This window comes from Bufo gargarizans, chromosome 3 (genome assembly GCF_014858855.1).
Source record: "Bufo gargarizans isolate SCDJY-AF-19 chromosome 3, ASM1485885v1, whole genome shotgun sequence".
NCBI lineage: Eukaryota > Metazoa > Chordata > Amphibia > Anura > Bufonidae > Bufo > Bufo gargarizans.
This window is the reverse complement of record NC_058082.1, coordinates 379,643,354-379,661,395: the sequence shown is the minus strand read 5'-3', so window position 1 is coordinate 379,661,395 and position 18,042 is coordinate 379,643,354. Positions and strand designations below refer to the sequence as shown.

Below are 18,042 nucleotides of genomic sequence, written 5' to 3'. Positions count from 1 at the left end.
GACCTGATTTTCTTTGACCCACTACAGATTGTATAACCCATCTACTTCTTCTTTTTTTGACACCCCAAAACACATTCCCCAACTTCTCCTGAGTACGGCGATACCACATGTGTGACACTTTTTTGATGCCAAGGTGGGCAAAGGGGTGCATATTCCAAAGTGCACCTTTCGGATTTCACCGGTCATTTTTTACAGATTTTGATTGCAAAGTACTTCTCACACATATGGGCCCCTAAATTGCCAGGGCAGTATAACTACGCCACAAGTGACCCCATTTTGGAAAGAAGACATCCCAAGGTATTCCGTGAGGGGCACTGCGAGTTCCTAGAATTTTTTATTTTTTGTCACAAGTTAGCGGAAAATTATAATTTTTTTTTTTTCTCTTTTTTTCCTTACAAAGTCTCATATTCCACTAACTTGCGACAAAAAATAAAAAATTCTAGGAACTCGCCATGCCCCTCACGGAATACCTTGGGGTGTCTTCTTTCCAAAATGGGGTCACTTGTGGCGTAGTTATACTGCCCTGGCAATTTAGGGGCCCATATGTGTGAGAAGTACTTTGCAATCAAAATCTGTAAAAAATGACCGGTGAAATCCGAAAGGTGCACTTTGGAATATGCGCCCCTTTGCCCACCTTGGCATCAAAAAAGTGTCACACATCTGGTATCGCCGTACTCAGGAGAAGTTGGGGAATGTGTTTTGGGGTGCCATTTTACATATACCCATGCTGGGTGAGAGAAATATGTTGGCAAAAGACAACTTTTCCCATTTTTTTATACAAAGTTGGCATTTGACCAAGATATTTATCTCACCCAGTATGGGTATATGTAAAATGACACCCCAAAACACATTCCCCAACTTCTTCTGAGTACGGCGATACCAGATGTGTCACACTTTTTTGCAGCCTAGATGCGCAAAGGTGCCCAAATTCCTTTTAGGAGGGCATTTTTAGACATTTGGATCCCAGACTTCTTCTCACGCTTTAGGGCCCCTAAAAAGCCAGGGCAGTATAAATACCCCACATGTGACCCCACTTTGGAAAGAAGACACCCCAAGGTATCCAATGAGGGGCCTGGCAAGTTCATAGAATTTTATTTTTTTTCGCATAAGTTAGCGGAAATTGATTTTTTTTTGTCTCACTTTCCGCTAACTTAGGACAAAAATTTCAATCTTTCATGGACTCAATATGCCCCTCAGCAAATACCTTGGGGTGTCTTCTTTCCAAAATGGGGTCAGTTGTGGGGTGTTTGTACTGCCCTGGCATTTGAGGGTCTCCGCAATCATTACATGTATGGCCAGCATTAGGAGTTTCTGCTATTCTCCTTATATTGAGCATACAGGTAATGAGATATTTTTTTTCCGTTCAGCCTCTGGGCTGAAAGAAAAAAATGAACGGCACAGATTTCTTCATTCGCATCGATCAATGTGGATGAAAAAATCTCTGCCAAAAAAAAAAAATGGAGGGGAAAGGCGTCTGCCAGGACATAGGAGCTCCGCCCTACATCCATACCCACTTAGCTCGTATGCCCTGGCAAACCAGATTTCTCCATTCGCATCAATCGATGTGGATGAATAAATCATTGCCGGGATTTTTTTTTTTATATATATATATATATATATATATATATACATACAAAGTGCTTGCCAAAGCATAGGAACGCCGCCTCCTCCTCAGCTCGTATGCCTCGGCAAACGTATCTGTCACTGCAGAGGAGAAAATCCCGTCTTGCAGCGCCGCATACACCGACTTGCGTGTAATCTGACAGCAGCGCAATGCTTCTGTCAGAATGCACATCGGTGCTGCAGCTAGTAGATCGGTTGGTCCACCTGGAAGGTAAAAAGACAAAAAAAAAAAGAAAAAACCAGGCCACAACGCAATAATTTTATTAACTTTGGAACAGAACATGTAACTTTAACTTTTGGAACTAAACATTAACCTGTTTGCTTACCTGTTTTTTTTTTTTTTTTGTTTTTTTACCTTTATAGAACAAACCTCTCCTTCCCCATGGGTCAATGTGCAAAGCGCAAATCGCCCAAAGATGTGGCGAAGTGCGTTATGCACTTTGTCCCATGTGAAAGGAGACGTTTGCAGCAGCTGTGAGTGAATGGGCCCTAATAGCCCTGTGTGCCTATCCTGGTGAGATGATCCCTATGCTAATAGTGTACCTGTGAGTGGTACTTCCGGAAACACTCTCCAAAGCATAGGGCAGGGTGGTCGGGACAGTCAGGACAGAAATAGCGGGTGTCACGCCTTATTCCACTCCTGCTACAGACACGACATTTTTTTCGGGGTGGCGGTCGGTTTGAGGTACCAGCAACGACACTGGGGAAGTGTCGCTCGTGTAGACGGCTAACTACACTGGTGGATGGGGCCACGGAACCTCCTGGATACAGGAGGTTCGCGATGATCTCTTCCTGAAATTTGAGGAAGGATCCAGTTCTCCCAGCCTTACTGTAGAGAACAAAACTATTGTACAGAGCCAATTGAATTAAATATACAGACACCTTCTTATACCAGCGTCTGGTGCGTCGGGAAACTAAATACGGAGCCAACATCTGGTCATTGAAGTCGCCCCCTTTCATGTGGAGGTTATAGTCGTGGACTGAGAGGGGCTTTTCAATGACACGGGTTGCTCGCTCAATTTGGATTGTCGTGTCTGCGTGAATGGAGGAGAGCATGTAAACGTCACGCTTGTCTCTCCATTTCACCGCGAGCAGTTCTTCGTTACACAGTGCGGCCCTCTGCCCCCTTGCAAGACGGGTGGTAACGAGCCGTTGGGGGAAGCCCGCGCGACTAGTTCGCGCGGTACCACAGGCGCCAATCCGTTCTAGAAACAAATGCCTAAAGAGGGCCACACTTGTGTAAAAATTGTCCACATAAAGATGGTACCCCTTGCCGAATAAGGGTGACACCAAGTCCCAAACTGTCTTCCCACTGCTCCCCAGGTAGTCAGGGCAACCGACCGGCTCCAGGGTCTGATCTTTTCCCTCATAGACCCGAAATTTGTGGGTATAGCCTGTGGCCCTTTCACAGAGCTTATACAATTTGACCCCATACCGGGCGTGCTTGCTTGGGATGTATTGTTTGAAGCCAAGGCGCCCGGTAAAATGTATTAGGGACTCGTCTATGCAGATGTTTTGCTCTGGGGTATAAATATCTGCAAATTTCAGGTTGAAATGGTCTATGAGGGGCCGAATTTTGTGGAGCCGGTCAAAAGCAGGGTGGCCTCTGGGACGGGAGGTGCTGTTATCACTAAAGTGCAGGAAACGCAGGATGGTCTCAAATCGTGTCCTGGACATAGCAGCAGAGAACATGGGCATGTGATGAATTGGGTTCGTGGACCAATATGACCGCAATTCATGTTTTTTTGTCAGGCCCATGTTGAGGAGGAGGCCCAGAAAAGTTTTAATTTCGGAAACTTGGACTGGTTTCCACCGGAAAGACTGGGCATAAGAGCTTCCCGGGTTAGCGGTTATAAATTGTGTGGCATATCTGTTTGTTTCGGCCACAACTAAGTCTAAAAGCTCCGCAGTCAAGAACAGCTCAAAAAATCCCAGGGCCAAACCGATCTGAGCTGTCTCAACCCGAACTCCAGACTGGGCAGTGAAAGGGAAAACTACGGGTGCGGCGGAAGTTGGGGACTGCCAATCAGGGTTTGCCAGCACCTCTGGGATTCTAGGGGCTCTACGGGCACGTCTTTGCGGTGGCTGCGACGGGGTCACTACTGCACGTGCCACCGTACCAGCTTCAACTGCCCTTCTGGTGCTCGCTACTTCACCAGGTTGTACGGCAGTGCTGGTACTAGGTCCAGGAAGGGCTGGGCTGCTGGTGTATGCCTCACCACGTAATCCGACAGCACCAGCCCCACTCTGCTGCTCTTGAAGCGGATCCTGCGCAACCTGCGGTCTAGCGACACGGGGCCGGGTACGCCTGGTGCTATCAGGGACCTCAGCCTCCTCGTCCGAACTTTGGGTCAGAGAGCCACTGCTTTCTACAGGTTCGTATTCTGACCCGCTGGATTCATCAGATGAGGGTTCCCACTCCTCATCCGACTGGGTCAGAAGCCTGTAGGCCTCTTCAGAAGAATACCCCCTGTTAGACATGTGGGCAACTAAATTTCGGGGTATTCCCTGAGACTACCCAAGAAAAAAAAAGCAAGCCTGTCTTACAAAGGGGAGCCTAGCGAAGTACCGGAGGCCGCTGCGGTTGATAAAAAATATCAAAACGGATTTTTGAAAAAAAAAATTGTCACTGCGGTGGGGCGGGCGTGGGCAAACGCACGTGTGGGCGACCGATCAGGCCTGATCGGGCAAAAACTGCGTTTTGGGTGGAGGGCGAACTAAAGTGACACTAGTACTATTATAGATCTGACCGTGATCAGTTTTGATCACTTTCAGATACTATAAAAGTACAAATGCTGATTAGCGATACGCTAATCAGCGAATAACGGACTGCGGTGCGGTGGGCTGGGCGCTAACTGATCGCTAACTACCTAACCAAGGGACCTAAACTATACCTAAAACCTAACGGTCAATACCAGTGAAAAAAAAAAAAGTGACAGTTTGCACTGATCACTTTTTTTCCTTTTCACTAGTGATTGACAGGGTGATCAAAGGGTTAATTGGGTGCTGGGAGGTGATCTGGGGGCTAAGTGTACTGTAGTGGGTACTCACAGTAATGATGTGCTCCTCTGCTCCTCTCCTGGAACCAACCGACCAAAAGAAGGAGCAGAGGAGCACAGCAGCCATATAACCCCATCATATTTACTAATATGATGGGTTATCTGGCTGCTGATTTCTTTTTTTTGAAAATCGTCAACCTGCCAGCCAATGATCGTGGCCGGCAGGTTGATGACGAAGTTCTTCTTTGAATTTTGCCGGCCCGCGATGCGCATGCGCGGGCCGGCATACCCGGAAATCTCGCGTCTCGCGAGAGGACGCACCGGCGCGTCCAGCCAGAACAGCACGACCGCCGCGAAGACGCAATCCTGCGTACGGCGGTCGTGAGGAGGTTAAGGCAAAAGTACAGAGAGTCTATAAATAGCAATATGTCGTCTGCAAAGCAAACTAGTTTCAGTTCTTTCTTGCCTATCTGGATCCCCTTAAAAATATCCGACTGAAGCAGGTGTTGTACCAGCGGTTCCAAAGCCAAATTGAACAGGAGGGGAGATAATGGGCAGCCCTCCCTTGTACCTCTGCCGAGCCAGAAAGGGGCCGACAAGAAGCCGGGCAGACTAACCTGAGCCTGCGGGCTTTGATAGATGCTCTCAACTAATGACTTGAAGGATCCCTCTACTCCGAAAGCGGTCATGGATCTCCACAACCAGTTCCAGTTTACAGTGTCGAAAGCTTTTTCTGCATCGACAGACAACAAGGCAGGGCTCCCTCCCATACGCTCAGGACCATGGTGAACATAGTCCTGTGCCACCAAGACCGATCTGATGTTAGTCACCGCTGCTCTGTTTTTTATGAACCCCACCTGATGCGAACCTATAAGATATGGCATATGTTGTGCCAATCTATTAGTTAATAATTTGGTCAGTATTTTAAGGTCTTGATTAATTAAGGAAATCGGTCGGTATGAGGCAGGCTGTTCCATATCTTTGCCTAGTTTGGGGATAAGTTTGATGTGCGCCATGTTCCCAGATTGCATGATACCCTGACCTCCCAGGCAACTATTGAACAGCAATGTCAAAAAAGGGGTGATTTCGTCTTTGAGACCCTTATAGAAGTCTGCCCCAAATCCGTCCGGGCCCGGAGCTTTCCCACTTGCTAGAGATTTTATGGTAGTTTTTACCTCCTCCTCCGTGATCTGGGCATTAAGATGGGTGCGCATTTCCTCTGTAAGACGCGGTAGTGAGATCTTGGATAAGAGTTCCTCCGCCAATTTAGCATCATATTCTGCTTGCCCGTACAAAGCAGCGTAGAATTGCCCAAAGCAGTCTACTATTCCTTTCGGGTCTGTAATCCTGTGTCCCGACGCATTTATTAAGCTTTTAATACTGGTGTGGGGCAGATAAGGCCTGGCTAAATTAGACAGCATCTTCCCTGCCTTGTTTCCAAACTTGAAAAGATGCGACTTTTTATAATCCCCAGTCAGTTTTGTATTTTGTTCTACATAAAAATCATAACTATGTTTAGCCGTGACCCACTGAGTTTTATTAATATCTGTTGGATTATTTAGGAAAGCCGTATATGTACGTCTCACCTCCTCTGTTGCTGCGTTCATTTTCTGGGCCAATTTCCTTTTTTTAGCTGCGGCGTATGCAATTATTCGTCCCCTAATAACTGCCTTAGCTGTGTCCCAAAATAGGGTATAATTATCTCTGTGTTCACTATTAGTATCTGAAGATTCCCACCACCATCCTTTCAGTTGTAGGAGAAATTCCTCATCTGTGGCCAAATAACTGGGCATGCGCCATATATAATCCGTACCTCTGGGTATATTTTCCAGGAGGGAAAGAGATACTGGGGCATGATCAGATATTAGAATATCTAGTATCGCCGCTCCCTTCACCTTCCCCATCAGTCCTGGCGAAAAAAGTGCATAGTCTATTCTGGACCATGACTGGTGAGCAGGCGAGAAATGAGTGAACTCGCGCTCGGTCGGGTTTAGGTGCCTCCAAATGTCCATCAGGGCAGTAGACTGCAAAAAGGAGTCAAGTGTCATTCTCTGAACAGTTGTCCCTCGTATCTGCATATCTGCTGCCCCTACCCTCCTGCAGTCCTCCTGAGTGTTATGCACTACATTAAGGTCACCCATCAGTACCATACTACCACAACTTTCCTGTGCAACCTTCAGCTCCAACTCTGAAAAAAAAACTAGCTTGCATAGCATTGGGCCCATATACATTAAACAGTGTCAACTTGCCTACATCGGTATCTAAATCAAGCCTTAGTAATCTACCTTTATCATCCCCACTGATCGATAAAACCTCACATCTAAGCCTCTTTCCTGAACACTCTCAGCACCGCTGGGTAGATCAGAGCAAACTTAACTTTCTTGTTCACTAGCTGGGTACATATTTGAGAAAAAGCTCTCCTTTTCTTGGAGACCGCCATGGAATAGTCCCCAAAAATTAGAATCTGATGGCCTCGTAATTTGAGCAGCTGCTTGAGCCTTCTATACTTGAATAGGATGGCCTCCTTATCTGTGAACTTCAGGTACTTTACTATGGTCGTCCTGGGTCTCCTCTGCGGTTCGGTCTTGCCGGTGTCTTGCGGCGGGCCAATTCTGTGCGCCCTCTCGACCATTGCAGGGGTCTGGAGTCCCAACGCTTGTGGCAACTCGTCAGAACAGATCCGGGATAGAAGATGCACTGGGATGTTTTCCAGTAAACCGAGAATACGCAGATTACTTCTGCGGGACCTGTTTTCCAAGTCTTCAACTTTATCTCGGAGCACCTTGTTAGTCTGTGTAACATCCCTGAGCTGGGTGTGAACTCTCTCTAGCTCGTCCTCCACAATGCCCATTCTTTGCTCGAGTTCCTGCACTTGCTCCGAGTGCTGGTTCACTGTAGCTTGCAGTTGCTGCAAGGAAGTCGTGATCGTTGCTTCCAGAGTGGCTTTGATATCTGGCGCCAATAATTTTGCTACTGCTATAGCCATTTCTCTGCAGGAAGATTCCAAATCGCCAGCCTGCTGAGCCCCTTCCAGCTGTGTGATTATTAGTTCCTCCGCCTCTTGTGGCTGAGAAGTTTGGGAGGACGAGCGAGTTATCATCTTCCTAGCGTCCGCCATCTTGCCCTTCTGAGGTTCAGCCAGGTCGCGCGGCGGGAGAGGCGAACTGGCCAGCGGGGTGCCACTGCGCACTATAAACTTTTCCATCTACCTCCCTATGTGTCAGGGAGATGTATAGTCGGGGTGATGAAGCCCCGGGTCTCGGCAACACCCGCTGTTAGTGTCCGGGGGCACGGAGCTCTCTCTGCACACCTCCTTACATGTGCGCGCCGGAACCGGAAGTCAAGTCCAACCCTTCTACTTCTTACCTCCCGGTGTCTGGAGCTAAATTAATGATGGTCAAGGGTAGGCTTCAAAACAGTAGGAGAGAGCGGTGCAGAAATCCAAGATGGCGTTGAGGCTGGAGCATGGGAAGAGCCTGTGGTAAACAGAAGGAGGTTGCGGCCAGACTAGAGCAGTTTGCCCAAGTTCCATCAAATGATGCTGCAGATGGTGAGTCTACTGACAGACTTCAGATAGATAAGGAGATATTTATGCCTACTGCTGCCTTATGTGCTCTGCTTTGCATCTTCTGGGCCTCTGCCTCCCACCCCTAAATGGCCACTCTCCGCTGAGGAGCCGACTGATAAGGAGCCTACCCTTACTGATGTCCTCAAGGCTATTCAACAATGCCGTACAGCCCTTACTGATCTGAATAACCGGGTCGGGGTATTCAAGAAAATATTTCTATTATTCGTCATGGCCTCCAAAAAGTGGCAGAACATGCGTCCGCAGTTGAACACAGGGTTGGTGAGTTGGAGGATGCCCTCCCTTTGCTTCAACAAGACTCTGTGACACATTCTAAGGCGATGGAGGCCCTGTTTGCTAAGACTGATGACCTGGAAAACAGGCTGCGTCGCAATAATGTACGGTTAGTGGGTGTCTTGGAACACTCAGAGGGCTCAGACCTGACCACATATTTTGAAGCATGGCTCCTGAATATATTTGGAAAAGACACACTATCCCACCTGTTTGCGGTTGAACACGCACATAGGGTTCCTACTTGACCTGGTCCTCCTGGGCGCCCACTTAGACTCGTGCTCGTTAAAGTGCAGCATTACCAGGACAGAGATGTGATTTTGAGGAAAGGCCGAGAGCGTCCCAATATAGAGATTAATGGCGCTAAGGGCTCCTTTTCCCGAACTACTCCATGGAAGCTTAAAAGAGGAATGGCCAAGTTCCTGGATATAAAGAGGCGCTTATGCTTACTAGGCGTGCAGTATTCCACGATTTATCCTGCCAAGCTACAGGAGGTGGCCCTGAGGACTACCTCATTATTTGAGTCACTGGAGAATGCCCTGAGATGGCTAGATGTGTATGATAATGACACACTTTACAGACTGAAACACTCAGTGTTTTATCAGTATCCCCAACTGCGGCATTCTATTAATTCTCAGGGGCGCATGACACACTTAACCATCTCTGTTACTGGGGTCTTTGATAGGATAGTTCTGGCCCATACATCTAAAACATTGATCTTCTTTACTTATGGGGATCTCTTGCCAAAGTGTGTTGGAGACCCTTTACAGGGGCTGAAGGATAATTGGGAAGTAGATGTTGGGTCCCCTATCCGACAATTAGTGGGAAAATGTTTTGGCCTACACTCGGTCACTTTGTTGGTAGCACAGCTACAATTATTTTTACTACATAGGGTACCTCCATTACTATATAAAATGGCTGTTCGGACTGATGCTAGTTGTCCTAGATGTAACCATCTTGAGGCGGATACGGCTCATATGTTGTGGTCATGTCTCACAGTTCTGTGGTCTGCAGTTTACACCCTTCTGGAAGAAGTCTATGATGTTACACTACTGAAAGTCCCCAGGGTTGGGCTCCTGGGTTGTGCAATGGATATTCCTACCACAGATACAATACAGTGTGCGCTTAGCAAGATCTTATATTTAACTAGGAAACTCATAGCTAAGTATTGGCTACAATCATCTTCTCCAGGGATAACAGAATTAATAAACGTGGCAAATAATGATTTATATGGAATGGTGGATTCATATGGAAGTATATGTGAAAAGAGGCAATATTAAGAAATTTGAGAAAAAATCTCTAAAAAATAAATAAAAAAAAGTTTCTAATCTGTCTGGAAATGGCTGATATGTCGGGGACTGCATGGAGGGGTAGGGAGGATATAGGGTTTATACTGTGGGGTGGTTTCTCCACCGTTTTGTACTTTTTTGTACGGTTTGTTTTTTGTATATCTTTGTATGCAAAAAAAAAAAGTTAAGAAACAGATCTGATTAAAAAAAAATAAAAATAAATTCCTCCCCGCTTGGGCCAAGGTCTCCAACAGCGGCTGGATTCTAAAATCTGTAGAAGAAGGGTTCCGGCTGGAATTCAAACTGATTTTTAATAACAGTAGTAGGCCAGGCGGTTCAAGGGGGCATTGGAGAAAGAGGTAGAGTTACTTACCAAGAAAGGTGCACTTATTCCCGGTCTAGCATCAGAAGAAGGAATAGGTTTTTATTCAAATCTTTTTCTGGTGAAAAAAAAAAAGAGAATACAGGACCATCATAAACTTGAAAAGCCTAAACAAGTCCTTGGTGTACAGAAAATTTTAAATGGAGACAATGACGTCTGTGGTGGATCTTCTGTACAAAGACTGTTTTATGGTGGTTCTGGACATAAAAGATGCTTACTATCATCTCCCAATATATTCAGCACACCCAAAATTGCTAAGAGTGGCCCTATATGAAAGGGAAATTTAAGCATTTTCAGTTCCAGGTACTACCGTTTGTGATCTCCATGGCACCACACATTTTTTTTTTACAAAGTTAGTGTCAGAGATGGCAGCCCATATGAGGGAAAAGAATATTCTGTTTGTACCGTACCTGGACGATTTTTTGATTTGTAGCCCCATCAGAGCAGTCCTGCTTTGTTAAAATGAGACAAGTAATATGGATTTTGGAGATGTTAGGTTGGATAGTCAACGTAGCAAAATCCAAAATGATTCCCCAGAAGGTAGTGTTAACTGGGCATTTTACTGGACTCTGCATCTCCGAGATCCTTTCTGACCACAGAAAAAAATCTGAAAGTAAGGTTAGTAATTAAAATGATTATACAAAAACATTGTGTGTCAATCAGGAAAGGAATGTTTGGGGATCCCTGAGGGGGGGGTAGAAGGGCATGACCCCCGCTTTTTTGTACAAGACTGGCTGAAGGAACAACTAGGTCAGGAGATCTCGGAATATAAAAGCTTTGTGGAGGGTGCTTATAGAGTACCGGCAAAGATTCCCCCCTCCAGGTACCAGACCGAGGGTAATGATTTTGAATCTGCTCTCGGTCAGGGACAGGGAGGAGATACTGCGCAGTGTAAGAAGGAAGGGGAGGTTGGAATATGCGGGCACAACAGTTATGTTATTTCCTGACTATGCAAAAGAAACAGTAAATGAAAGAAGTCTGTTTATGGATGTGAAAAAAATATTGCGGTCAAAGAATGTTAAATACTCAATGATGTTCCCGGCTAAGTTGAGAATTGAATTTTTTTTATTTTTTTTTCTCTCTCTCTCTCTCTCTCTCTTTCTTTCTTGCGAGAGATGAGAGAGTTTGATAAGATAAACGACGGATCAACGACAGTCAAAATAGTATGGGAGGCAGCCAAGGCCTTTATTAGAGGGATTGTTACAAAATATACAGGGTTATATAAGAAAGGAATAAGGGAGAAAATAACAAAATTAGAAGGTGAGGCAGATAAAGAGGAAAAAAACTATATTGCAAATCCTACAGATCAGAATTATACTTCTTGGATAGAGAAGGCCTCGATACTATAGGACGAACTGTTCCTATTTGCAGAACAAAAAGAAAATGATGTAAGGGATAACTATACCCAGGCACATATCCCCGGGAAAAAACTAGCGGCCTTGGTAGCAACCCAAACAAAAAAGTATATCCACTGCATAATGGATGAAATGGGACATAAAAATACTGAACAAACAGCTAAAATAGAGCTTTTTCAAAAATATTTTGCTGATACATACAAAAGTAAGCTTAAAAAAAAACACCGCAAATAAAACAATTCCTGGATCAAATTATTATCCCGAGGTTAACAATTGACCAATGTAAGTCTCTGGAAGTTCCCTTAACCCTTCTACTAGAAGTGTATGAGATGTTAAATGGGATGGTAAAGAACAAGACTCCCGGCATAGATGGCATCCCGTTTGAGGTGTATGCTCAATATAAAGATATAATAATTCCAAAACTACTTATAGTTTGGGAGTCCGCGAAGCAGTCCGGGAAATTGCCAGATTCTATGCGGGAGGCCTTGATCACACTTATCCTAAAGGCAGGGAAGGACCCAGCCCTGATGGATTTGTACCGTCCCATTTCACTGATTACTACAGATAATAAAATACTAGCTAAGGTTCTGTCAAATAGACTTAGGAAGGTGATTTCGGTGCTTGTGCATGAGGATCAGGCGGGATTCATGTTGGGCAGGACTACCACAGAGAATATTATGCGATACTTTGTGAACACCCAGTTTGAACCCACAAACTGTGGAGAACGGCTGATTGTACCCATCGATGCCTCAAAGGCTTTTGACACGATAGAATGGCCCTTCTTATTTAACACAATGGAAAAAATGGGATTTGGGGACAGTTTTGTGGCTTGGGTAAAATTACTGTATACAGATTCCTTGGCAAGGGTAATTGTAAATGGAGAACATTCTGATGACATAGCGATTGGCAGGGGGGGTCAGACAGGGATGTCCCCTGTCCCCTCTGCTCTTTGCTATAGCTATTGAACCACTTGCAGATATGATTAGACAGGATCCAGGAATTGTGGGGTTCAGATATGGCACCCACGAGGACAAAATTGCCTTGTATGCAGATGACATCATGCTGTTTGTGGGTTCACATGGATCATTAAACAGGATATTTCAGGTATCCAAACAATTTGGTGGACATGCAGGACTCAGTATAAACTGGTCCAAATCAGCATGCATTCCGATTGACCCTTTGAACAACTTTAGACTGGGCCAGTTGGAAATCAAGATGATGAATGAACCGCATAAATATTTGAGAATCCAGATTACTTCGGATCCCAATGATTGCGTCAGATTAAATGTGGACCCAAAAATCCAGGAAATAAAGAGGAAGATAGGGCTATGGAAAAGATTGCACATGTCGATGGCAGGACGCATCTCATTGGTCAAGTTGTGTGTTCTGCCCTCCCTAAATTACATTCTGTGGAATACACCTGTGATTCCTAAAAGGTATTTTAAAATAATAGCTAGTTTAGTGACTGATTTAATATGGCGAGGAAAAAAAAAAACTAGCATAATGGCACAGATATTGACTATCCCGGAGAGGGAGGGTGGATTGTCCGTACCAGACATGGAGCTCTTCTTTAGGGCAGGGATTATAAAAAATATGATAACATGGAGTAATTCGCAAAACTACAAAAATTTTATAACCGGGATAAACAAAAGAATGGAGAAATATAATATTTTTCAAGTCATGGAAACAGGCATCCTTGCCCAATAGGAAGGCAAATACAGACCCCTGATCCTCTTGATGGCCAATAGCTGGAAGATGGTTAAGGAACTATGGTCCCAAACCGGGTTACATGCAGACACCATACTATGGGATAATGCTAGCCTTACAGAGTTAGAATTAATTGAACAGACGATCTGGTGGAAATATGGGATATATAAATTGGGACAGGTATGGGAGGCAGAGGATATAATACCATATGAAAAACTAAAAAGGAAATACCAACTGAAAGATATAGGGTCGAGACTTTACTATCTACAATTAAAACATGCATTGTATAAGTTGATAGGGAGGGATACACAAATAGGTATCCTGCCACAGCCTTTGGAAAATATCATTGGATTAAGACCGGGCAGGAAAATGATCTCAAGAATATATCAATGGCTGTCGCATCAAAAATATAATAGAAGAGCAATCCATAATCTCACTCCTAAATGGTTGGGCATGCTGGAACTGGTACGAGAGGACTTTTGGGACTCGGTTATACAGGCAAAAATTGAGGTTTCAAGGAATTTTTCCTATAGAATAATTCAATTCAATATAATATATAGTCTCTACTAATCTCCCAAAAAGCTAATGAAGTACTATAGCACTAAAGTTTTTTCCTGTAAAAAGTGTGAAGAGATGGGGGTGGACGATACACATATATTATGGTCATGTATAAAAGTTCAAAATTACTGGGTAAAAATAATTGAAAAAATAGAGGAATACCACCAGTGTACAGTGCCTAGACACTGAGGAATGCATCCTGGGGGTGCTGGATGGTGTGGAAGGGTCCCAACATAGGGAAATTGCCAACAAACTACTGTTCCAAGCCAGGAATTATATAGTTGGACACTGGGAGGGGGGGGGGGAGGGGAGGGAGAGGTCCCCACGGCTAGAGAATGGGAAAACCGTACAAGGATGTCGATGGCTAGTGAGGAGCACCTCCTCACTGGTCTGAAGAAAGCACTTTCTTATTTTTTTTCTATTTGTCTTGTGGTGTTTTTTTTTGTTTTTTTTTTGTAGTGTGGCAACCGACTAGCTATGGGTGGGGGGGGGGAGGAGAGTATGTATAGGTAATCATTTAATGTAATTATGTAGGTACAAGAGACAAGAGATTGTGTAAAATTAACTTGTGTAAATTAACCTATGTTGATATGTTTGGTGAAAACTTTTGTAAGAATAAAAAAATTGTAATAAAGATTTATAAAAAAAAAAATAAAAATCGAAAGGAATGTCTATTGGTTCAGTGGGCCCAAGCTCATTCCAGACATCTGCAGTGGGAAATCCTTCAGACTTAGTAGGGAAATGTGAAGGGTTTAGACAAGTACATTTTGATATCCATTCGAACATGCAGATAACTGCGGTGGTGGCTTCAATTGGAGAACCTGAGCCGGGGGGTCCCTTGGAGAATAGTAATCTCTGTAGTCACAGCATCCTGATTTCTATCAGTGACATGTTCCCCTGTACTGAACATATTGCTGTCATTCGTTTGATGCATGTGTCTTTACAGAGGAAGATGTTCTAAGTTTGCTGTCTAAAGTGAAGACAAATAAGTCACAGGGGCCTGATGAGATACACCCAAAATTATTAAAAGAGCTTAGTGGTGAGCTGGCAAAACCGTTAACAGATTTATTTAACCAATCATTAGTAACAGGAGTCGTCCCGGAAGATTGGAAATTGGCAAATGTCGTGCCCATTCACAAGAAAGGTAGTAGGGAGGAATCGAGCAACTATAGACCAGTGAGTCTGACATCAATAGTAGGCAAATTAATGGAAACCCTATTAAAGGATAGGATTGTGGAACATCTAAAATCCCATGGATTGCAAGATGAAAAACAGCATGGGTTTACTTCAGGGAGATCATGTCAAACAAATCTTATAGATTTTTTTGACTGGGTGACTAAAATAATAGACGGTGGAGGTGCAGTAGACATCGCTTATCTGGATTTTAGTAAGGCTTTTGACACTGTCCCACATAGAAGACTTATCAATAAACTGCAGTCATTGAGCATGAACTCCAATATTGTTGAGTGGATTAGGCAGTGGCTGAGGGACAGACAACAGAGGGTTGTAGTCAATGGAGAACATTCAAAACAAGGTCATGTTACCAGTGGGATTCCACAGGGATCTGTACTGGGACCAATTTTGTTTAATATCTTCATAAGTGATATTGCAAAAGGCCTCGATGGTAAGGTTTGTCTTTTTGCTGATGACACAAAGATATGTAACAGGGTTGATGTTCCTGGAGGGAAACGCCAAATGGAAAAGGACTTAGGAAAACTAGAAGAATGGTCAGAACTCTGGCAACTGAAATTTAATGTGGATAAGTGCAAGATAATGCACCTGGGGCGTAAAAACCCAAGGGCAGAATATAGAATATTCGACACAGTCCTGACCTCAGTATCTGAGGAAAGGGATTTAGGAGTAATTATTTCAGAAGACTTAAAGGTGGGAAGACAATGTAATAAAGCAGCACGAAATGCAAGCAGAATGCTTGGATGTATAGGGAGAGGTATAAGCAGTAGAAAGAGTGAAGTGCTTATGCCGCTGTACAGAACACTGGTGAGACCTCACTTGGAGTATTGTGCGCAGTACTGGAGGCCATATCTCCAGAAGGATATAGATACTCTAGAGAGAGTTCAGAGAAGAGCTACTAAACTAGTACATGGATTGCAGGATAAAACTTACCAGGAAAGGTTAAAAGACCTTAATATGTATAGCTTGGAAGAAAGAAGAGACCGAGGGGATATGATAGAAACTTTTAAATACATAAAGGGAATCAACTCGGTAAAGGAGGAGAGCATATTTAAAAGAAGAAAAACTACCACAAGAGGACACAGTTTTAAATTAGAGGGGCAAAGGTTTAAAAGTAATATAAGGAAGTATTACTTTACTGAGAGGGTAGTGGATGCATGGAATAGCCTTCCTGCAGAAGTGGTAGCTGCAAATACAGTGAAGGAGTTTAAGCATGCATGGGATAGGCATAAGGCCATCCTTCATATAAGATAGGGCCGGGGCTATTCATAGGATTCAGATATATTGGGCAGACTAGATGGGCCAAATGGTTCTTATCTGCCGACACATTCTATGTTTCTATGTCTATGTTTCTATGTATTCTGGTATTGTCTGAAAGCTTGGAATGCCAGATTTCCAACAATACTAAACCAGAGATATGAGTAGATAAAGCAGCCGCCCCCCTCCCTGTCAGTCTGGAGGAGAATGAGGGAGCAGCTGCAGAGCTGACGGACTGCTGGAGGAAAGGAAAAATAGTAAAAACATATAGAAATGTGTTATTACAATCAGTGTACTGAACCACATAATTAAATTACGTTCTTTTTACCCAACAGTGAACATCGTAAATAAATTCACAAAATGTCAAAATTGCTGTTTTTTCATCTTTCTCCCTAAAAATAAAATAAGTTATTTAATACACAATATATACCCCAAAATGGTTCCTAAAATACCTACAGCTAATCCCGAAAAAAAAAATTAAGTTATGACTGCTAGAACACAAAAGGACTAAATTATTATTGGTCCTTAAGGCTAAAATTAATTTGGCGTTAAAAATGCAATAGTGTCCCTGAGTTGTGCGCCGACAAGATTTACAGCTGACACACACAGAGTTTTTCCAATTTTAACATGATTGTTAGGAGGTTAAGTCTTTGTGAGGTTTGGTCAAGTGGGTTAAAAGGGTTGTCTCGCTTCAGCAAATTACATTGATCATGTACATAAGGTTAATACAAGAGTATTACTAATGCATTGTGATTGTCCATATTGCCTCATTTGCTGACTTGATTCATTTTTTTTACCACATTATATACTTCTTGTATCCAAGAGTTATGATCACCCTGCAGTCCAACAGCAGTGACCGTGCTGGCCTCTGGTGGCCGGGAGTGGCATAGGCTTCGCACACTCGTGCTGTACATGTCTGTCACAGTGCGTGAAAGGTTTTTTAATACATTGTCATTGTCTAATGAAAATACATGTGAAAAAAAATTAATTTATTATGCAACTTGCATCCACGGGCAGTCTTCACAAAGTACTGAGCATCTGGAAGCGGTCCATGTCCATGTGTTAGAATACGGGCACTGTAAACAGTGTTGAGGCAAATGCTTGGAACCTTCAACTATTGCTATGCAAATAGATGTCACTACAAAGCCTGTATCGGGAAGCTAGCATTGTCAAGCCACAAAGTGATAGTATGACCACATATGAGACCTGATTAATAATCTATGGATCAAGTATTATATGTTCACAAAGTTAAGGATTCCATAGGTTCTTTAGTGCAGTAAGAATTCTGCATGTCAAAAGAATTATAAATGTGCCAAAGATTACTCTGATACTCAAAATCTAAGATACTTTGCTATTGTTTTTGTACAACATATTGAGTAATGCTTTTAATTAAAACTTGAATTTTGAGTGCATACTTTTACTTTTGTCTGATATATTCAATTTCACAGTGACTGCTGTGTTCGCATTTGTATTTTTCACAGTGTTTGTTCTGGTGTTTTTAGTAATACTAGTAACTATAGTTAAATACACGCTCAATGGCATCCTTTCCATGGAGACAGACCTCGTGAATGCAATGGAGCCCATAGTGGAAGGGAGACCTGGCAGTAAACCCCTTTTTGCTGCTTCCTGACGTAGTCAAATTAATCGATTTCTGTTGTAGCTGTACTATGCTCCTCATAGTGGTGGCTGCAGGCATCCTGTGCTTTATCATTTGCAATGGTATATGTAGCTCAATAGGAAAGGATAATTAGTGTATTTCGGGCAGTTTTAGTGCATAAATATATTAAAGTATATAATGTTTGAGATGCACACCAAACTTTTTATC

At 43.6% G+C, this 18,042-nt stretch overlaps 1 protein-coding gene across 6 annotated transcripts in view; it reads left to right on the top strand.

The window, feature by feature from the left end:
* Positions 1-18,042, top strand: part of LOC122933278 (mitogen-activated protein kinase 14) — a 247,058-nt gene that overhangs the window by 161,784 nt on the left and 67,232 nt on the right. The window lies entirely within an intron of this gene.